The 23,166-nt window shown below is 46.0% G+C and overlaps 1 long non-coding RNA gene across 1 annotated transcript in view; it reads left to right on the top strand.

Annotated features, from left to right (window-relative positions):
- Window positions 1–22,915, top strand: part of LOC118501155 — a 54,367-nt gene extending 31,452 nt beyond the window's left edge. The window contains exon 2 of the long non-coding RNA XR_004903759.1: window positions 22,604–22,915. This is a non-coding gene — a long non-coding RNA (uncharacterized LOC118501155). The remainder of the gene's footprint in view (window positions 1–22,603) is intronic.
- Window positions 22,916–23,166: the final 251 nt, after the last annotated feature.

Here is a 23,166-nt window from a genome sequence, read left to right as displayed (position 1 = left end):
TGGATCTTAGTGGGTACTCTGGGTCGGATGTCTACGTCCTGAGCCAAGCGAGACGAGTGCTGAGTAACACCGGGTACACGTGTGAAGGAAGCAGAGTCCACTCTGTACCCTCTCCTTCAGGGGTGGACAGTCAAACATCGCAGAGGCAGTTCTGATTTAATGAAGAGTCTTTTGGTTAAAAGTGACAGAAAACCCAACTCAAAGTGGCCCAAGCTGAACCCAGAACTTGCCATCTTGAGTTAACAAGCAGTCTCAGAACAGGGTTGGCACAGGTGCTGCTCAGATGAAGACAAGATGTTTGTCTTTGCTCCTCAGGGCTCAGTTTCTGATGTGCCAGCTCCCTTCTCAGATGGACCCAAGTCTCATGGTCTCAAGGTGGCTGGCTGCCATTCGTACTTCTAGCTTCAGATCCAGCAGTAAAAGAGCCTTGTCCCAGCATCACCTACAAAAGCACTGAGATTCACTGTGGTGGGACCAGCTGAGGTCATGGGTCTATCTCCGAGCCAATCACAGGGGAAGGCGACCCATGTACTAATTGATTTACCTGCCTTACCCTCTCCTAGGGGTAGAGTTATGTAGGTTGAGTATGGGACACAGGGGAGCAAACCACAGATGTCCACTGGATTTTCCTCAGCAACATAGGTGACTCGCTAAATTCAACCTCTTTGATTTGCAAAGGAGCCATTTCTTGACTTCCAGATAGCCACCAATATCTTGCTTGTCACAGTAGCTATTCCTTTGCAGGCTGGCTGCCAGTCCAGTAGCTTGCAAGGTAGCAGCTTACAAATTGAGCATCATGTCCATCGTCCCCGAACCCAGTGTGAAACTGGTGGCAGGACAGTTCATAGATTGTCTGTCCTTGTTGTTTCTCCCACCACCCTCCCCACAACCCCAGCTCCTGGGGCCAGGCATTCAGCTCCTTCCCTACTGGCCCAGAGAACTGTCATTGTGTTTGTGGAGGACTTTCTTATGTCTTGCATCCACATTTTCCGTCATTGAAACAGACAACAGAGTTTTGTCTTTCTGCCTTTCCTATGTGTCATTTAGCTAGAACCAATGGATTGCTTCAAACATGTTTTGTGATGCTGATGAAATGTTTTGTCTGCTCTTATGCCTAAGAAGTGAGTCCTCCGTCAGCAGAAAGTGTATCATCTAAAGCTCATCCTCTTTGACAGTCAATAATGCCAGAGGCGTGTTCTCTCCAGTAAGAGTCTCCCTTCCCAGATTTGACCACTAAGCAGGTTCATCAAGGCCACTTGGCAAAATAACACCATGTATCTCTGTCTCCCATGTTCAAGGCCTATCCAGTGAGTCCTCAGTGATCACAAGCGGCAAGCAGGTGATGGCTGCCACATGATTTGGTGGACTTCATCGTTTGTTGTGACTGCCCAGTTCATTGTAGTTCTCACTGCAGCTTCAGCCGTTCAGAAAGACATTTCTTTGTGCAGAGCATTTGCAGTCTGTTTCTGATTAGTTAAACCTGGTCTTGACCAGTGCTAAGTCCAGCTTCGATTAATGCCTCCCCTGTCTGCCAACATGCTGCTTGTTACCCCAGGCAATAGGAGGCCTCTTCCTATTTAGTTCTTCTCATCGTCATACACAAGGTCACTAGTGTCAGGAGTGCCTAGACAAGGCCATACATGCTAATGTCACAAGAGAACCAGGCACAGAGGGTAAATAATAATAAAATTCCTGATTATTGAGGTATAGAAGAAAACTCTTAGGCAATGCCCTGAGTTGATGATCCCAAAATTTTAAGTGTCCTTCTTGAGTAGGGAAAACATGGTATTAGAACTATTCAAAGTAAACAAGACTCAGTGGAGTTTAGGGTACAAGAATTAAAAGAAAGGCTTCCATGGAGCCGGGCCCGTGATGAGCATGCGCCCACGAAGGTGGTCTGTACGCTGCAGGCCATTCCCAGGAGAAAATCTGGCCATCAAGATTTAAATTCTGTGCCCATTTATCACTGTTCCTCAGTCTCATTGGCCTTGAACCTTGTGCAAAATGTGGCAGAGAAGGAGCCTGGAGAACAACATGGGGTCAGATTAAGGAAAAAAGAGGAAGTTTCCAGAATTCACGGGTGATTCAGCAAAGTGACCTCAGCTGGAATGACCTGAGCTGAGTCTCTGTGGCCACGAAGAAAAATACAAGTGTCTTAGCCTTTCATCCTCTGAGTCTGGGAACCTCAATGGACGGCCTTCACCTTGATCACACACCCTGTCACACAGCGGAGCTCAGGAACAAATGCTGTACAACACATTTGGATCTCATTGCATTCACAGGCATGTTCTAGCAAAATGCAAAATCTACTGAGAAAATGTGGAGTTTTCCTGCATAGAAACGAATGTCTTCTTACAGAAGTGCAGAAAACAAGCCCACTTAAAAATCTGAAAATAATAGGTAATTTTATAAGATAATCAGTTTCACTTATTTCACCGTAACTTCTGTCATCAGAAACATTTAAAGACCTGAAGTAGGTTCAATTTTAAAAATCAGAATTAAGTAGCATTTGAAAAGATGTCTATTGAAAGACTTTCTAGTGTATGCTTTTGTTTTTTTCCTCATTTATACAGACTTTTGTTCTGCTTTAGATAAAACACTAATAAACAGGAAGCTGAAAAAAATGTGGTGCAATTGTTCTGAATGTTGTTTTTCTTGTAAGGTTTTATGGGCTACGCGGCACCATCCTATTCAGAGCAGCTCCTGTAGGTGGTGGTGTTGATAAAGAAATGAGCAGGCCGAGCCCGCTCTGCCGCGGCTGCTGGCTTTCCTGCGGAGGCCTCGGCCTTCCGCGCCAGGGGCCCGCTCAGACAGCCCTGAGCACTTCTCTTCATTTGTCTTGAACCAAGCTGTAGAATTTTAAGGAGGCAAAAATAAGGCCATTTCTATGGGAAATTTATTTTCTTCTTTGCTTTTCATGCTTAGTACACAAAACGTGTGTGTGTGTGTGTGTGTGTGTGTGTGTAAAAGAACCAGGACCAAATAATTTAATAGGAATGTGCAAACCTTTGTTTATCTTTAGGGCAGTTGATTAACTACAGCCATGGTCTGTTGCCATTTGAACAATTTGTTCAGAAAAGTAGACTCTTAATATCTTGCTCTCTTTTTTAAAATAATGACTTTCATAATCACAGCCGTTACTCAGTTTCATGATACACAATGAGATAACAGGCAAGAACAGAAACTCCTCAGAGTAACCCTCCTCCACCAGGTCCAGAGCCCTGGTGAGCCCTGGCCATGTGAGCTGGGTTTGGGGGCTCAGCAGCCAGGAGGACTCGGGGATGGGATTGCTAACTCTTGAGGAGAGGCTGTCCATCTTCGTGCGATGCCGCCGTGCCAGGGGTTCTGACGCTGCACTTGCAGGACTGTGTCCTCTGCAGTCCAATCTCTGTGTGAGGGTTCACAGAACCAGGCCTGGAGTCCTCTACCCTCAGCTTTTGTTTCTTGCTCCCGACTAGGGTGCCACCTCTTTGGGGTTCCCATAGCAGGGATACCAGGCAGGAAATTGGGGTGCAGAGTGGTAGAAAGGGGGAGCTGAGGAAATAGGAGAGCTAGTGAGGGATTAAGGCCAGGGTCTGTCTCAAGTGCATGCAAAGTCCCTGACAGGGAGATGGGGCAAAGAAAGCCTCCAGTCACCAGAGGCACAGTGTCCCCACCACCATTACACAGGCTTTGCTTTCTCACCCACCAGGATCCTCCAAACTCCCAGCCTCTGCTCCCATCAAGCCTGAGCCTCTGGCTGACATCTGTACAACTCTAGACAGTCATGCCTGGACTAGGCAGTTCCTCTGTCTTTTTGCTTTTGTGCTTATTACTCAGGGAAGGTCTGTGTTGAAAACCAAAAGGAGGTAGAGATGCAGCAGCCATGACAGCATGGGCTGAGCAGAAGTAACAGGGGGAGTACCATGGCCAAGCCAGCAGGCCTTGAGCCAGGGGTCCAGGCTTGAGCTCTGATGCCATTTCTTAAAAAGTTGTTGTTATTAATGTCAAAAGTGGGAAATTGTGAATGAACCCCTCCTCTGGTACTCTGTACCTGGAGGAGAGCAGAGCCCTTGGCACCATGGCTTAGACATCCCTGTCTTTCCTGGGCTCAGCTCTGTGTGGGGAAGATTGGGGCTATGTCAGGTATGTGCGCATGCACCCGGGTTCTGGGCAGAGGCTGCACAGAGGAGGTTTGCATGTGGAGCTCCCAGCTGAAAGGACCTTTTATGGCCGAGCTGAAAAGAAGCCCGATTCCCAGAGGACTGACCACCTTGCCCTTAGAAGTGCAGCAGTCCTTGCTCCTGGAGACAGTTGGCTCCACTAACACACTGCATGCTCCAGGGTTGAGTACCCAGACACTCAGCACTCTCATTACTATTTTTAACACTTTATATTCTGTTCAGGGTCAAGAAGTATATGTACCCAGGTCAGCCCCTATCAGTAAATGCAGCGTCCCAGCAGAAAGGCACCTAAATGCTTCCTGGGCTAGCCCCCCCTCACCCGTCTGTGAACGGATTTTGATGAAACCCCAAAAGTGAAGTCAGGTTTAAATATCCTGCAAAAAAAAAAATCACTGGGCTACACTTTTGTCTTTTAGGACTCAGTTTTCGTGAATTATTATTGTAAGTCTTTTCTTAGATGACTGAGCTCCGTGGTTACAGAACAGATCAGTTACTTTGCTCCTGAATGCTGAGCATTTTCACTGATTTCAGTCTTACTCACTAGAAGATATCGTGCTCGCCCACAGATGCCAGGGTTCTAGTCGCCGCCCCTCAGCTTCTCCCGCGGACATTTTAGATGTGCGGCCCCCACTGTGGCTTTCACAGTCAGATGGGAGCTGAGTCTGTGATCGATGAGTATTTTTGGAGTGCACACACCCCTGCTCAGTCACGGTGTTTGGTGGGGGGTTTGTGTGGAATATGACGTCGGGCCCAGGGTCCTTGAAGGTCACACATCCCCAGGGTCTGCCGTCGGGACACGGAAGTACGGGAATCACCACTGACAAGCGCAGCATGACTCCGCATGCGTCCGCAGTGGCCCTGCTGTGGAGTTGCTGGGGTTTCCACCAGTGCACCGAGCCTGCTCAGCACACTGTCTTTTTGACATTTTACATTTTAGGAAGGATTGAAAACTAAATCTGTCTGTTTCAGTTTGAATTTTCTCCGAAGGTCATTGTATCAGTTTTAGGCCCATGTTGCTAATGCTTTCATTTTAAACATAGGTATTTTCTCTTTGTTAAGTGGTCACTCCTGGCCTGGTATGTGTCTCTAGTGACTCAGTGATTTCAGAATCCTACGGGGTGAGTGGGCGGGATGCAGAGCCTGGCCCTGGTGTGGTAGGGCTGCCCGCTCATTTCCAGAAAGGGTTGCCGGGCAGTTCGGGTTGCTGAGCTATGTCTGAAAAGAGGGGACAGTAGGGACCTCCGTGGTAAAATGTAAGAGCTTTAGTTGTTGGCCCAGAAAATCCATTCTCTTCCATAAATATGTATGTCCTCTCCAGCCTCTCCCTCCAGGTAATTAGGAGAGGCTACAATTAATTGTACCTAATCAAGAATTTGCTTTTCTAGATGCTTCCTTTTTCCCTATGTAGCCTATTAAATCTTCTGGGTCACTGTAATATATATATATATATATATAAAGTATATTTACATGTTGTATATTTTATATAGTTAATATATAACTATGTACATACATATATGTATTCAAGCTCTCTGAGGCTCTTTTTAAAAATAGAAATAATATTAGTTGATTAATTTCCATGTCTTTTCAATGTCAAAAAGGCAGTGTATAATAACCCCAACAGGAGAGGATTCAGAACTTAAAACAAGCTGACATTTTCCCAGTTCTGAATTAAAATGCAGCATTTGGCTTTCATTTTCTTCTCCTCTATCCAACCCTAATATATTTTTGTGCAACTTCAGGTTTTATCAGATCTAAGGCAAAAATTAGTTAGAATTATATTTCAAATTAGAACTGTCACAGGGCCACTCACATGTTTTGCTGTCGTTGTGACAGCAAATAATGCTCTTTAAGCAACACGTCACCTTCTGAGTCTGGGGTTTCATATTCATATGCACTCACATTTCATGATATTAATATGTCATACTCACCTGTTAAATTAATATTTTATGTTTGCTTGCCTATGCTATTAATTTTTCTGTGATGCTACAACTCATCTTGTAGTATACAAGTAAAGAGAATTAGCCAGATGCACACAGTTTCTTACTGCACGAAACACATGCTGGTTTTATCATCAGTATTTGGTATTAACAGATGAATTTTAAAACTAAAGCTTGCCTTTTCTTTCAACAAAGAAAACTTTCTTTTTCTCTCTTCCCTCTCCCCTCTTTTTTTTTTGCTGGTTCCTTCCTTTTTATTTTGTTAAACACTAAATAATCAACTGTAGTTGCCCCATCCTCAGGGGAATTACTCACTGTATTTTCTGCTTACGGTCATGGTCACTGGGGACTAACGTGGGGTCCACGGTGAGCTTCCTGTTGTTTTGGGTAACTTTGCTCAGTGGTGAGAAAGAACCCGTGTGCCGGGTGCTCGCGGCGGGGATGAGATAGCAGCCTGGGTTACTTCACTCCTGAAATGACTTTTAAAATACCAGTTTTAAAAGTGTCTTCTACCAAACCAACACAGCAAGTCCCTGCTGTTTCTTATGTGCTCTGTGTGCAATTTCAGATTTGGACTCAACTTCCACTTTTCAGGTCTGTGAAAGAATTGCCAGGCTGACTCTGTTTTTGTATAACTTCCATGCAGCAGGACAGAAAGGGGACAGTGCATCAAATAAAGTATAATTCTGTTCAACCCTTATGATGCTGAGGATGTTTTGAATATAAAAAAGGTATAATTCCAATTATATGAGAGATCTAGGGCAGTCAAATTATGAGAGAAAGAAGGTGTGGTAGAGGCTACCAGGGGCTGGGAGGGGTTAGGGCTTAATGGGAGCAGACTTTCTGCTCCAGAGGATGAAAAAGCTCTGGAGAAGGACAATGGTGGTGGTTACCCAACTCTGTGAATGTGCTTACTGTCTTTGAATTGTAAGCTTAAAAATGGTTAAATGGTAAATTTTGTTATGCATAGGTTGACCCAGTTAAAAAATGCATGCACAGAATGGAAACAGGGCTTTCAAATTACTATGTATAATGAAGTGGGATACTAGATGGGGTTTGTAAGGAGTTATGGAAATTGTAGGGGGAAAAGTCTCAGGAGCCTGTCCCAGACCTGAGGCTGGAGGGAGCGGCACTGCCCTGAGTGACGATGAGCCCAGAATTCAGGGGCTCAGGGCAGGGCTCTCCAGCGGCCCTTCGCTGCCTCCTCCCAGCCTGGTCATTCCTTCTCTTTCCCAGAAACGGCGCTGTTGATTAGATCAGCTTCGAGATAAGCACCTGCACAAGGCCAAGTTAATTCTGCAGCCTTTAATCTAGACGGTTCCTGAGTTAGACAATGTGTCTCTGGGGAGGGTCCAGACTCCAGGCTGGTCCTACTGAGCCATGACCTCAGAGTGCCTGTGAGATGGTAGGCTTTCATTTTACAGGACCGTCGCCTTTGAAACCGAAGTGGCTCCCAGCAGCAGTTTGCAGTTTGTGAGTGGCAGCAGGAGGCTCTGCTGGCGGGTGGACACTGGCACTGCCTGTGAGCTTCGGAGGCGACAGGGTCTCCCCAAGCTTCACAGCTTGGACTTGCGTGCTGTTAACATCTACCACTCTTTGTGTGCCTTTCTGCTAAGGGAGTCATATGTGAGAATTATGCATGCAAAGACTTCTTATGTGTTTTAATTAGCTCAGGAGCTCAACCGTCATGAAACAAATTTCTATGACCACTTCATGGCCTTGAAATATAATTTCCAAGCATTTACCACAGTATGCTTTTGTTTTGTACTCTAGTATGTATTTTCTATCATTAAACAAGTTCTTGAGCCACATTTAACTTTTTTTTAAATTCCGCCTTGGTGGAATGAACACTGATGATATTTGATCCCACAAGCTGGTGTCCCACTCCCGCTCAGTGCGCCACTCCTGACAGCGCCAGCGCCAGTGCCAGTGCAGTCTGACTGTGACACACTGTGCCCAGTGTCAGCAAGAATAATTCTGAGTGGAACAGCAGAAGGATGAAGAAACTGCATGAGCAGGGGACCACGCATGCCTAATGTGAGACAGGCATCGCAGCGAAGCAAAAGCATGACATACTTTTTCTTTCCAAATGAGGCAGCGCTATGAATCAATAGCCAGCTTGCCTTTTGCTTTCTGAAATACATCCTGCTGGGAGAAAACAGACGCTCGATCCCACCACGGGCCAGGTGAACGTCACTCCAAAGCACACAGCATGCACCGCAGGCAGTACCTCTGGTGGACTGATTGTGGGCGAGTGCACAGCACCCCCGTGGAAAGCCTGAAATATCACCTTCAGTGTCAGAGTGGTTCCAGGCTATTTCTGTGGTTAGCTTTGTAACCTGGGAATTGTGGGGCTAAGTATATTTCTCCTAATCTGATAAATTTTCCTGACTCTGAGCTGCTTCAGAAACGGGCCACAACGTTCAGTTGGGAACACATACGGTGCATGGGGGTCAGAGGGAAGGCAGAGGACCCGAGTGACTGCAGGAGAGGCACTGAGGACAGCCTACCGTGAGAGACACAAGTCTGAGACACGTGGGGCTAGGGCGGGAAAAGGCATGTCACCATCACAGGTGTGCAGGTGGCTGATACCTTGGAGGTAAAGGAAGGGCTTCGTGTGGTACAAGGGGTAACGGAGTAATGGGTTGAAGCCAAAGGGAGGACATCCTGGAGTTTAGTATTACACATAAACTTCCAGGCTGGGGTGTATCCATCAGAGTGTGAACTGGGTTTATCAGGAAAAATAAAACAACCAAAACACTGGCAGACAGTTCTAGTGACATTGCAAAGACAGTGAGAATGAAAAGCTACGGAGCAGGAAGAACTAGCAAATGGGGGGTGTGTGGTGGAGCGCTGAGCCGGGCCTGCTGCGGGCCTGGGGACAGTGGTGGAATTGTACAGGGCACCCTCCAAGCAGTGGGATGGCCGACACCCCCAGATCAGTCCCTGGGTCGGAAGCTGCTGGATACTGGGGGTAGGGAGGCTCTGTATCTCTGTTCCGGAAGTGAAGACCAAACCTGGCAGGCAGTGTTCCTGCAAAAGCCTCTTCATTGCTGTGCAGTAGTGTTATGGGGTCACAATGGGAATTACCTTACATAGTCATAAATGGGAGCACATCTTATTTTATTACAGTCTTTTGATTTTCTAAGTAATTTACAGATTTCCAAACAATTGTAATTAATATTGAAACATTTTCCATTAAAACTATAGTTCATTAAAAGTGCCTAGAAATTCACCCTGCTGCCTCCCTGAGTCACCCCGAGGATTTATTCTTCCCCTGCAGGCAAAGAGATTATTTCATAGCAGGGTTTCTGGTGTCATGTATACAGTCTTGGGAGAATTCTTACTGGTTTCATGTACAGGCCTGCTTTTTAAGTAGTCCTCTCACCGAGCTAACTAGGCAAAGGAATATTTCCATAGCAGGGTAAGAGCGAGTTTTCCTAATGCGAAAGCATTGTGCTCCGTAAAACCGTGAGAGTCTATAACCAAAGCTTCTTTCCCCTTTCATTTCTACAACTGCCTCTTTAGAACCCCATGGAATAAGTATCTGAACCGAGACGGAAGCTGTGGCTTCCTCCAGGTTATCTGGATGAGGTCAGCCTCTGTGTGATTTCTCTCCCTGCCTCCTTCCTTCTTTCTTTCTTTCCGTTCTTCCCAAACTTCTCCTCGTCTTTCTCTCCTTTTCCCTCTTGTTTTTTCATCTGGGTCCTCATATTTTCTTTCCTTAGCATTTAAAAAAACATATACATTTCATTTTTAAAAAAGAAAGGTATTTTATACACTTTTTCTTAAAAAAATGGTCATGATTTAAACAGCAAAACCACCTCTTAATACATTCATCAGTCTGCGGTAAGAAAAGAAGGCTCGGGTAAGCAGCAAATAACAGAAACCCAACTTTTATTTTTCCTGACTGTGGCTGCCTGCTCCTCCAAAGGGGGACTGTGGGCCAAGCAGGAGAGGATCCTGATTAGGGAGAAACAGTCCATCGTTCCCCTGGGAGGAGTCTTGTAAGTTGATTGCTGGTAGGACAGGCCTGTCTCCAAATATCCTTTCCTACCCTGTCCCCCGCCCACCCCCCAAAATCTGGCTGAAATAAGGCCTCACAGTTTCATGAACACACACATGCCTCTCCCAGGGCACAGCCAGCACAGGAGGCCACGTGTTGCCTGGTAACAAGTCCATCCTGCCAGGGAGAGGAGCGAGGAGGCGCCTTTCAAACCACAAATGACATTAGCTCTTCTATCTGGTGTGGGTGGTCATGTCTAGAGGAGAACAGCCCCCTCCGTCTCCACCAGCCTTTTGGTCGTGGTGCCCAGGAGGGCCAGACTGTGGCCAGTGCTGTGAAAGGCACAGGAAAGGGTTGGGGAGCCACGTGGAAAGCTGAGGTGAGCCTGGGTTTGAGGACAGAGGTTGCTCTTTGCTGATCACTGGCAAAAAGCAAATATAGGTCATTGGTGCAACTACAGTGTCATCCTCCTAAATAAATCCTCATGAAAATGACAATGGTTTCTAAGTCGCTTCTTGGAAATAAATTGTGGGTAAGGACCATCTGCTTAAAACCTGGAAGCCCAGTTTCCTCCGATCTGTGCTTTTAAATGCTTTGACTATGTGATTTGCTTTTTCTCTCCAAGAAAAAAAAAGAGGAAAAAAAAGTAAATAAAGGCTGATAAGTGAGCAAGACCCACAGCCATGCTGTTCGGAGAGCCCACGTCACCAGGGGCGTGAGGGTTGCGAGGAAGGACAGAAATTCAGAGGGCACGTGAGGTCTGTTCCAAAGGCACGACCCAACATGAAGATGAAGGAAATACACATTCCTTCTGAAGGAAACTTAAACAAGGATGTTTTTAAGGATGATTTCTACTTTGTCACCAAACTCAGTTGCTGGTGCCCATTGCCAAGTGAGGACTGCAGCCTCTGTCTCTTGGAGGATTAGGGTTCATTCCCTAGCAACAGGTAGCAGCAGAAAGAAAGCTTTGTAAGCAGGATCCCCTAACAAACACAGTGGGGACAGTGTCAACAGCACAGGCAGCCACTGAGGGAGGGGAACGGGCACACGTGGCCTCAGGGCCTTCTTGTCCATGCCGGGGGCCCACGCAAGTGGAAAGGAGGGCAGACCTTTTTGGAAGTTCCTTCGGTTTGCTAAAATTGAAGATTTCACATTTTATTTTGCAGACTAGCAATGCCATTCTGAATTCATTCCATCACAAGTGCTTACTGCTCTGTTGTGACTCTTTTTCTTTATTTGTCCTTTGCAAAACCACCCTTTGAACAGACTTGTTGACCAGCTGTGTGCTGGCTCAGAACCTCAGTCTGGCAGACAGGCCCCAGGTCCAGAAGCAGAGCTCCCCGGTGCTGACAGGAGAGTAAAAGCCCTTTGCTCCACCCCTCCCTGGAGACCAGCTTTCCTGGTATTTCCTGGTCTTTGTAACTTCTCAAACAAATGCCACTGCACAGGCGAAGAGGAGAGAGCTCTTAATAAACAAATAACATACATTTTTAAAGTCCAGGTGTCTTTAGTTTATAAAATCAATTAAAGTTGCTATTTCCCACTCTGAAGATACTCGTGGAGTGGAGCCCGTGAGAGGTGGCCATCATTTTTGCCCTCCCAGGTCCCCGACCTCTGCACTGCCTGCTTTTCCAGCTGCTCTGTCAGGACCCCCGTGAGAATCTCCTCCTGCTGAGCTCTCCTGGGGTTGAACGGTAACCTATATGAAGAGATTTTATGCTAATTTTTTAAACAAAATGATTAACAGTGAAAGAGTTGGGTTTGGGGAGAAGCCCTTTTTAAAAGCAAACTACGGAAAGTAATTGATGAGTAAGAGTAACGCAGTTTTATGCAACATTTTTTTTTCCTGTAACCCTTTAAAAACTGTGTAGCTAACTGTGTAACCTCCACATTCACATCCTGGGGCTGGTGCCCCTGCCCTCTGCGATGTGAGTTAGGATGGAAGGGTGGAAGGAGCAGGGTTCCTATATGAGTGTACATTGTTGTCATATCACACCAAGGCCCATTTCCCTTTCTGTTTGAGACACCTGTGTGGTCCCGCGCAGGGGGTTCTGTGGTTCGGGGCTGCTGGCTTCGGAGCGCTGCTTCCTCGTGGGTCTGCCACAGCTTGTCTTAACCTTAATTCGTCTGAGAGCTTAATTTCCCTTCCCAGCAAATTCAGCAAGATGGAAATGACATTTGGAAAAGAGTGAATGAGTGACTAATACATTCAGCAAACGCCACTCTTGTGGTAGTTAAAAGGTGGTGGTGATTCACTTACCATCTCTCGATAAAATGTAAATCATTAATTCTCGGTGGCTAAACAGATGGACAAAACTGCCGACCCAGGCCCCTGGTGGAAGACACCTGAGGGCAATGGTCACCGGGGTTTTTTACGGCTCCTGAGATACAGCTTCTATCCAGACAGCCTAAGTCGTGGTAGAAGGTGTGTGTCACTCTGGGTTTTCCTTGTTGTCGACAGCTCTAAGTGTTAAGTGAGGGAAAGTCCGTCTTGTCAGAATGTTCTTTCCAAGCGACGGCAGAGCGGTGGCCTGAAGGTCCGCCCCGCGAGTGTTTCAGGAAACGCCGTGCATGTCAGTAACTCCCTCCCTCGGGACTTGTGTCCACGGCCACTGTCCCGGTAACTGGGTGTGAAAGTGGGCTTCCAGTCCACTCGTCACCCCCAGCGCCACTTTCTTTTTAGTAAATCTTAGGTAAGGAAGTGAGAGGACATGAAGAAGGTTTGTGTTCAGTGAATAAGAATGAAATCTTTTAGATTTCTAGGCTGGAAATCAGCAAAACAAGATGTGCTCCCAGAAGTGCTTACATCTAAACTCAGTGCCGACTGGAGATAAATCTGACAACCTCTGACATCTTCAAATGTCAAATCCACCCGCACATCGCAGATGACATTGAACCTAATGATCAACTCCTTTAAAATATACTTCATGTAAATACATTTTTGTGAAACCACAAGCTGTTTCTCTCAGTTTTGTTTTCAGCTGGCTTTGATGAAGAGATTGGCATTCTACAGCTAATTAAACAGCTTTCAAGCCAACATCAATGAAAGGTTTTAGACTCAGAAATACACTACACTCTTCATGGTCCAGGGACATCCACACTGTTTTTAGCTGTGCTCACAGACCCTGTCAGAGGAGAATTATTTAGCTCTGCCCTGAGTTCCCAAGCCAAATCACAGATCTACTGTCTGATCTGCCTTTGTCAGCTCACCCTGTCTCCAGTACAGGAGTCGGATTCACACAACGAGAAGTGCAACTCATGTTTGTGTTCACATAGCTGCCTTAGTATTTAACGCAGTGCAGATTCCTTACACTTGTAACATATTTCATTGTATGACTAGAAAGCAATTTGTTTTTTTCCCTTTGTGGAAAACAGAAAATGAAATGCACAAGATCCTCGTTTCCAGGTCAAGAATCTGGAGTTTCTGGGCTCTCTCACCCTTGTTTGTCTGTCTTATTTTTTCCCCAGTTGTAGTTATTTCTAGATTCTGGAAATTATTACTTGCTTTTAAAAAAAGTTTTGTCTTTCTAATTTTACATTTTAGCCTGCTCTGACCCTTAAAGCCAGATTGCTCTAACAAAACTGTTATCATTACTTCATACAAGATAGATTGGCTTCAAGTGAAAAGGTACATCTAGTAAATGAGAGAAAAACTGTTTTGTTTACACTTAGGAATGCCTCTAAATATAACAATGTTATTTTAAAATCTTGGTGTTAACAAATGCCTTTGTGAAAAAAAGAGAAGAACAAGTTAGCTAGTTCCATGTGAAGTAACTGTGCTAAAAATATTAATTTTTAATGTGGAAGAGTGCACATTTTGATTTATATACTTGCAAAAAGAAGTGCAATTTTTTTAATGCTTTGAATATTTCTTCAATGAAAAGCTTTTGTACTGCACCGCTCTGCTCTTAAGAAATTCCCGGGTTACAGATACAATTAAGAGTGAACTTGAATTTGTTCCGTGACCATGGCCTTTTTGTTTGTGGTAAAATAGAGTTAGAATGACAACGGTTCTGAAGAAAGTGCTTCAAGACTATGTCGTGTTTCACTCTTTCCAGATGACTAAAGTCACCATCATCTCCCAAGTCTCCTGTCGGGGGAAGGGGAGAGGTGTGGTTGAAAAGGGCAGCAAGTATCGGTGAAGGTCAGGCTTCGCTTGAATGGAAGAGTTTGATCATGCTGGGCAGGGTGAGTAGAGGTCAGGGCCGGTGTGCCAGGAGGAAATACTCACACAGAAAATGCCTCAAGGTGACAAATTCAGGTGACTACCAGGGTCCTCTTATGCCCTGTCATCTTTAATTGTAGTGTTCATTCAAGATTTTTTGGTTGGTTTGTTTGTTTTTACATGTCTGGCTTCTTGCTTTAAAGTATCAAAATAGTCACAGACTGTAGAAAGAATTAAAACACAAAAACATGAAAAGTAAATTCTGAATCCCATGGTTCACCGTCTGGTCTTAAACCGCACCACTTCACCTTGGGCAGCAGATGCTGTAACACTGGAATTGCCACTGGTCCGAGGCCACCAAAAGCAGTGCTGCCTCACCGAGAGTGTTTTGGACTGACTAAAAATGTGCCTAGTCTTCTCCAGGATTTAAAATTCCTCATGCTAAGTTCCCTGTCAGTCAATACATATTTTCAGTGTTCTTCCTGAATTTTGTTACTGGTATTTAGTTGTCTTCACTGTTTGTTTGTGTTTTTTTTGCTGGTCTGTGTTTTATGAAGAAATCCAATTTCAGAAGCAGTGACTTCTTGTTCTCTGTGGTGTGTTTCCTTTCTTTACCACTTTAAGATTTAAAAAATATGAATAGATTATGAGAATACATATTTGTGCAAAGAATGTGGGGGAGAATTAACTAATTTTTAAATTGTTTGAGATCAGGGAAATACTGGGCTGAACCTGCTGGTGTTTTTCAAATTGTTCCTCAATTTAGCCAAAGCACTGAGTAGCATTTCTTTCTAACAGACACGTTAAAAACAGCTTAACTTTTCTAAATGCAGATAGCGAGGACTACTGCTCTGAATGTTGCCTGAAAAATCTAGACATGTCTTCAGGCTGTTTTGAACAATCCTGTCTCTTTATGGAGAGTTGTTTGGGCTTTTTAGAAACTCATTAATTTGATTGTACGAGCCTGAGTGTTATCAGGAAAAGAAGCTTTAGAAAATGGTTTCAGAATGTGTCATTTTCTCCTTGGTTTAATCTGAGATATAATGTGTGGGCATGCTGGTATTTTAAAAGGCTAAAAGTGTACATATTGCTGTGCCTTCAAATGTGAGGTAGGATTGCAAATAGCAGGATTTTCTTCAGTCTTCTGACTGAAATTCTGCTTTTCTCCTAAGGAGTAATTCTTGGATTTTTAGCGAGGATTCTTTCATTCCTTTTTCATTTTCAATTTGTTGTAGTGATTAAGCAGAAACAAATTTTTAAAAGCTCTGTCAGCTTTCTCTCATTTTGATCATCATATTTAACGTTTCATAAAATAAAACCCTGTGTTTTCATTTTAACTAGTTTTTTTTCTTGATGAAATGATTTGCGGTATAAGACTAACATTTGGTTTCAATATTAATATATAAGATGAACTACGTGGGTGTCGTTTATTTTCAGTAGTAAATAACTGCTTAACTGGTTATTTTACCTTAGCATAATTCTATTGACTTCTTCAGAGTTTTGCTCTGCAGGGTTCAGACAATATTTGATGTGTGTGTATGTAAAATAAAAATTGCTTGTCATTGAAAGCAGGTTTCATGGTGGTCAGGATCAGGGGAATATCGTGTAGTTGGTTTCAAAATCCAATCAGTGGGTTAATCATTAATTACTCTTTTTTTTCCAGGAAAGTCTAATTAGGTGGTTTCAGAATTTTAATTTACTAGAATTCTTTTTAAAAGATATTTTTTGTGTGTGTATGCCAATTTGACCTTAAAAAAGGGTTAATTTAGTAAGAATAGGTACCTTTTCTGTTTGTATTGTGGCTTGTTCAATTTCTCATAAACTGTATTTGGTAGCTAAAATCTTGAAAGCAGTTTGGGAACAAAATGTCTGCTTAACCCATGACAAAACTGGCCACAATTTGCCGATTGGGCTGATAACAAAAGCCAGCAACACAAAATAGGTAGAAAAACAGTTTGTTCGGTGATGTGAGACCACTGAAGGTCTTTTTGCATGTTATTTTTTTTCATTCTGATGTTTATGTTGTGCTGGAAGTACATGAAGAGAAGTTTTTGCTCACCCATCGATTCTGATTAACCATTTCATCTAGTGGATTTCTTTTGAGAGTTCAGAAAGCTACTGCTCACCTGGCGTTTGAGACACATTGGGGTTAAAACCCAGCTTTGCACCCACAGCCCACGTTTCATCCCAGCCCCACCTGGTCAGATGTCTCACAGCTGACGATTTGATCTTTTAAAGCTGCACTTAAATTTCATTTTTTCAAGTGTTCAACTTAATTATTCACTTAAAAGGCTATTACTACATTTTTGCAAGTGTCAAACAAAAGATATAGTATGCAGTTTAAAAAAACTTCTCTCCCTGAACACACGGTTGACAAACTGCAATAACTAAAAGTACACATTGACTCTTACATTATCCTCACAAACTGTAAACAAATACTAATGTTTTACATGAGATAATATATTTTTTTTAAAAAATAGAAGGAGATAACAGCATCCTCTCTCCTCCACTGTTTTGACTTCTGCCTTGAGTATGTGTGTGAGATGGTCTTTTTTTTTTCTTGTCTTAAAAATCAGATACTCCTGAGCAATAATTAGGATGAGGTTTATGTTTTTACTTATTTAATCTTTGTTTTCACAAATAAATACAAATAACTCAAACTGAAACCCGATGGCTTTGGTGATAATAAAATAGCAGCCACGGGGAAATTTTCTTCATTTTAATGTTCTTTCACAACCCACATTCAGTTTCGGTAGGAAAATTATTAACCTTTCAACAGGGTGCTTCAGCATGGGCTCACAATAGACTCCTGAGTATGATTTGCAGGTTTTGGTTCTATTTTGAGATTTTGGTGTGCAATTTTTTTTCTTTTTCTTTTCTTTCTGTCTTTCTGTCTTTCTTTCTTTTTTAAGACCTTGGCTTTCTTTGACAGCGACAGTAGGACTTGAAATGCCTTTCAGTGTGCGAGCACTGTACAGTGTGCTTAGTGTTTTGGGGGAAGGACTCCTCTTCCCCGGCCCCCTCCTGTTGTGTGCTGTGAACGAGGAAGTGTCTTTGGCCTCCTTGTTTTCCTCATTCTAATTCTTGGGTAGACAACAATTATTTTAAAAATCCAGTTGGGCCACATTTCAGTGAGCTCTGTGTTCGGCACCCAACCTGCCCCTGTCTGCCTGGGTTGCCTCAGCGTCCTTAAGCCACAGCCAATGAAGACTTGTCGTCCCAGAGGGCTGCAGGGCCGCCGGGCTGGATATGCAGCCAGGATGCGGTGTCTCCCTGCTGACTGCCGTTGGGGCTGCCCTTTTGGGAGGGGGAAGGGGGGAGGGGACAGAGGATCACTGTCTTGGAAGTCCTGTGTCTTCAGCCTGAAACACACAGGAGGACAGAACGTGGGGCAGGAGAGGCAGGTGCGTGGGATGATCCCCGATGACAGTTTCCATTTTAGGCGCCTTTTTCTCCACGTCTGACTGGGACTGTGACACCTGCAGGGAGGTCCTGGTCGGGACTCGGTTCTGCCATGCACACTGCCTTGCGTCTGCCAAGCCTGTGCCTCGTGACTCACTGGCCCCTTCCTTGCTCTGTCCCCATGTTTGTAAGTCCCCACCTGCTCCCACCACCCCCACAAAGTGGGGAATGTAAACCGAGTAACCCTCGCCTATCTGTGACAATTGTGAGCCCTTCCAGTTCTGCCACTTGCAGTGCCGCAGCCTGGGCTTGTGTTTTTTTCTTCTCCTCCTCCTCTTCTTCTTCTCCTACTTCCTGTATGAGGTTAGTTTTTTAAAAATGATAAACAAACTACTTTTTTTTTTTTACTTTTTTGGGCCTGGTTGTATGCTGCCTCCTAGCTGTCCAGTGGTGAGCACTTTGCTGGTCTCCACCTGGGCGTGATCAGATGTCGGCTGGGCCGCTGTTGTCCCACTCCCCTCCCAGGCTGGCAGGTCAAGGTGATGACACATTTTCTCTTCGCTAGTTTGAAAGAAATGCCAGTAGACCTCCTGGCTCAAGTGTTCTCCTCAGGGAAGCTGGCCTGACAGCAGAGGAAGGAAGGCCCAGGGAGCATGCGGCTGGGCCAGCAGAGGGTGTGATGACCAGGGACCATCCACCGATGTGGGAGGAGTGCCCCACAGTGCCCAGCCCTGGCCGTGCACAGGAGCAGCACCCAGGAAAGGAGATAAGGGTTGGATTGGCTAACCCTTCTCCCCAGGTCACCCCAAGAACTTGTTGACGGCTTTTAGAACTTGGGCATGGCTTTTAGGCTGCTTGCTCTTCCTCCCCACTGTGGGGGTCTCAGGAGAGAGCTGTTGGTGAGCACTGAAGTGAGAACTTCAATAGATGGCCAGCCTTCAGTGGCCACAGTCATGAGGCACTGAGCCTATGGCCGGGTACAAGAGAACTACAAGGAGCCGGTGTCATTCACCAGTGGTGATTCTGGGCCTGGGTCTAAATTGCTAGGGGGCTATGAAAACAGATGAGCCTGGTCCTCCTTCCCAGAGCTTCCAATGTAGAACGTCTGGACAGGGCCTGAGATTGGCCTTTTTAACAAAGTGAGGGGTATGTAAGGCTGCTGGTCCAGAGGCCCCTCTGGGGGTCCACTCCAAGGGCCATGGTTGTGGGTGATTGAGCCCCTAAAAGCCTCATGGAACCTCTGACTGTCTGCATTTTCCTCTAATGCTGAGCACAGCCTTGGACGTAAAACCAGCCTTTCAGAAGACCCTTTGCATCGCTCAGTAGCTGTACACCAAAGTTCCCTGTCACAGTGTCAACCAGCCCAGATCTGCTAGAATGTTTTCAAGGATTTGTTCTTTGAAAAGTTGGTTTTATCTTATAGAGAAAGTGGCCATGCTGAGGGGTAGGGTGGCTGGGCCAGGAAGTCATCCAGCAAGGAAAGCCTGTGTGTCACCACCCTTGTCTCCATTCCCACCTCCGGTACAACTGGAAGGAGTGACCTCTTTGTACCAGAGGTGAGCAAACTCCCAAGGTCCCCCCAGGTCAGGGGGTTGGAAACAACCAGGAGCATCCCTTCATCCCCGAGGGAGAATGCTGCGCTGGGCCTGGGCCCTGCTTGCTGCTCATGGCCAGACTTGTCCTGCGCCTGAGGGAGAGCGGTTGCCCCAGCAGCACAGATCTCAGGGCCTCCAGGATGCTGAGCAGGGAGTGCCCCTCCGGAGCAGTGCCTGGCGTCCGAGGTGCTCGCTGACTGGCCAGGAGGACCTGCCTGTGTTCAGAGGAGCGCTGGCACCGGCGCGCAATCTGCCGACAGGCGTGTTGAGGGACACGGAGTCTTTCTGAACCACCTGTGTGTCTGTAGTGATGCGTGGAACACTTTGCAAAAACCGCTTCTCAGGGGAGGTCCCCTCCAGAAAGCTTCTAAGTCTGTTCAGCCTTATGTGGCTTCAGCTCTAGAAATGGGAGCCCCTCAGAAGCAAGGACAGAGCCCTGAGTGTGGGTGCCTCTCTCCCTGCCTGACATCTGCAGCAGCGGTGCAGGAGCCCCATCATTTACCCAAGACTCATATCACTCGGCCCTAAAATTTGTATGTGACAAACAACGGAGGTTTTCTGAGTGTGCCCTCCAGGTTTTAGCTTTGTGAGAAGTAAAAACAGTGCACTCTTGAGAACCGATGTTGTGCACACCCCATCCTCCTGGGAAATCATTTTAGAATCTCAGAAAGTGGGTTTCCAACATGATTAGAATCCAGCACGAGTTGCCACTATCACAATATGAATGCCAGCTGGTTGTTTTCCTGAGTGCTGATGAAAACCTGGTGCAAAGCAGGCTCGGGTGTGCCTTGCCACTGTGGGTGGCCAGGGGCTCTTGTGTGGCCTCTCAGCATGACATATGGGCAGCACTGTGAATGCTAAAGTAAAGTGAGGTTTGTGGTCTTCCTGTCCCCTGCCTGGTACTTATGGCCTGGGGAGTAGGGACTGGGGTCGCACTGAGGGGCAAAGCTCCTTGCCCAGGGAACTGTCAGTCTGGGAGTAGGTGTCTGACTTACTGTTTCTCTCCCCTTCTCCACCCCCTCAGCCAGGAGTCTTTCCTCTGATTGAAACCAGTACAGAGATGGCATGACTTGGGACTTCACTTGGAGAGCATACAGAGGGTTCCCCAGGCTACATTTGAGGTCCCTGGTGAGGGACCATGCTCACAGTATGATGTGTATGACCCTGAGGCCATCCCTCAGATCCAAGGGACAATCATATTGTGTACCCACAGTAGGGGGACCTCACTAGTTCCCCTTGAATACCAGAGACTGAAGGAACAGCAAAGTCTAGCCAAGCTGGAGTCAGACTGAGAGAGTAATGTGTGACCAGGAGCTCCTCCGGGGCTGTCCCAACACAGGAGAGATGCTGCTGGTCTCCACCTGCTTTCAGTGTTTGCTGGCACATGGGAAGCCGTATGTGCGATGGGCTCTGAATTAGGGGCAACTTTGGGCTTCTTTAGTGATAAGTAGACAGCCAGGCCTACATGGAATCCCAAGGGATTGACGCATTCATGCCAAAGTTCCCAGACAAACTCGAGCTATGTCAGGCCTTGCAGTGGAAGCTGATATTCAGAATCTAGGACTGGGTAGGAGGGACTCAGGTCTCCATCCCAGCAGTGTCCCTTCCCATGTGACCTGGGGAAGACGGCTCCCTTCCTCTGTGCCTGTGAAATGAAGGTTGACCAGATGATCCTCAGGACCCTGTTGCCTCTCGCTCTGTGATTTTGGTCATGTCCACATGGCCAGGTGTTCCATCGTGAAGCCTGGGCTGCTGCCTTTGGTTTCTCATCTCACTCAGAAGTTGGAGGGGGTGCTGGAGAGGAGTATAGGTTGTTAAGCCACCAAGGAACCAGGCTTCCCCTCCCTTCCATGCTGGCCATTGATGCATTTCTTAGTTCCTGTTTCTCTTTGCCCACCCAGAAAGGCTCTGCATATGAAATCTTGGGTCTCTGTTCTGGATTGTTAAATGCAAGCACATACCAGGAAGCTGGTTTTTCCAATAGACTAGCAAATGAAGCCTTTTAGGAGAGGGGAGGAAGAGGGGAAGGAGGGAAGGAGGGAGGGAGGAAGGGAGAAAGAGAGAAAGAAAGGCCGCAGGCATTTGTGTGAATGGGCTAGCTCCTGTGTACAGGACATGGAGCAAAGATACTGGGGAAAAACAATGTAGAGTTTAAAGACGTAAATACAGGCTGTCACAGCTGCCTGTGAGTGTTGGACAGCAAGGGTTTTGTAGGGCAAGCTTTGCTTCCTGAAGCCTGTAGTGCTACAGATGGCCCTTAGGAGAGGGGCTGGGCAGGGCTGCCCGCACAGCATTCCTAACGCTGCTAAAGGCTGCTGTCTGAGAGAGAGCTCTTTGGGATGCACATAATAGCCAAATCTAACCACTTTCCTCATTTCCTGACTTCTCAGGGTCTTTTGTATGGTACTGTGCATCTGCATGAATCTCTTGGGGAAGGATGGAGCTCTTTTCTATCTTCCTCCCAGAGTGCCTCTGAGTAGCAGAGTAAAGCACAAGCTGGCTTGTCGGGTTGCAGTGTAGACTTTGGAGGTGGTAATACTGTCTCTATTTCCATCGCTCACCCTCTCTGTATCTTTGGAAGCATCCTTCCACTTGTTGGGGAAAATTAGCTTTCTCAAATGATGTGTTCCTCAAAAGCCAAACCATGCTTGTCTCAAGTGGCAAAACAGAATTTAATAGAACCAGAGTCCTTGGAGCTGTTCTCAGGCTGTACTGTCCTCTGGGCCTTTGCTTGGTCAGGATCCTTCCTGCACTTTGCTGGGGCTGCTGGGCACAAGCTCATCTGGTAAGATGCCCTCATGTATAGCTGGGAGGCCAGCTCCCCTGGGATGGGAGAGGACAGGGGACTGGAAAATCAGCACCACCATGCTTGCTCATCCCCATGGGGTAGCAATTCCACAGGACCTCTTTTAACTCTCTTTGCTCCTGGGAGAAGGTTCCAGGAACCATCTGGGCAAACAGGTTGTGTGGAAATTCCTGCGTGACTCCCCAGCTGGGCCAATTGGGGCACAAGGGGAAGAGCCTCGGTTGCCACCGGATAGACCCTGACCCAGAGTCTGACCTCAACTTGTCAGTAAATAGGCAGTGAGTGAGCTTCTGGGAACATCTGCCTTTTCAGGCTCTTCTGAATTATTTTTAAACGATGCCCCACCCCCCACCGCCACCCGCAATTTTTGTCAACTATCACTATTTGAATAGATGCTGATAAATTTGATCCCCAGCTCACTGTGGCATTTACGATCTGTCTTTCCCTTTTTGGTTTCCACGTACTGGAGTGACTGTCTCTCAATGCGGTTGGCAGTGACCTGTGTTTTTCATGCATGTTTTTGTTTCAGAATAACTGGGAGATGAAACAGGAAGCTCTATGACACACTTGATCGAAAATGACACAGACAAAAAAAATCAGGACTCAGCCCCCTTCCAGCACCTCTACCTCCTGCCTGCTGCCCACAGCCGGGATGCAGGTGACAGGCCTGCCCTGGGACTGCCTCTGACGGCCGTGGACTTCAAGGGCCTCTGCATTTGCTGAGGATGTGTCTGCGATACTATGGTCATGATCTAGCCTGGGTGGCTTCCTATTTATCTTGCTGTCTCTGTGTGTATTAATCTCTTTTTCTTCATTAAAAGCTAAGCAAAAAATAGATAAATTGTTTGCTCATTAGCTATATTTAAGCACTAATTTAAATGGTACCAAATTGTGTTTGAGATTAATTTCTATAAGACCACAAGTAAACCCTGCCATAACCATGCAGATCATTATGACGTTTTTAGAAGCATGTTGAGCTTGAATCTATTCTTACTCAGACTTGTCTGCCCGGCCTTTTCTTCTGCCTCTGCAGAAGGCCTCTCTCCAGTCGGTGTTGGCATATTGGCTTTTCAGAAAAACACAGGAAGACAT

Source organism: Phyllostomus discolor, chromosome 6, assembly GCF_004126475.2.
Source record: "Phyllostomus discolor isolate MPI-MPIP mPhyDis1 chromosome 6, mPhyDis1.pri.v3, whole genome shotgun sequence".
Taxonomy (NCBI): domain Eukaryota; kingdom Metazoa; phylum Chordata; class Mammalia; order Chiroptera; family Phyllostomidae; genus Phyllostomus; species Phyllostomus discolor.
Note: the sequence above shows the minus strand (reverse complement) of the source record. Positions and strands in the feature narration are given on the sequence as shown.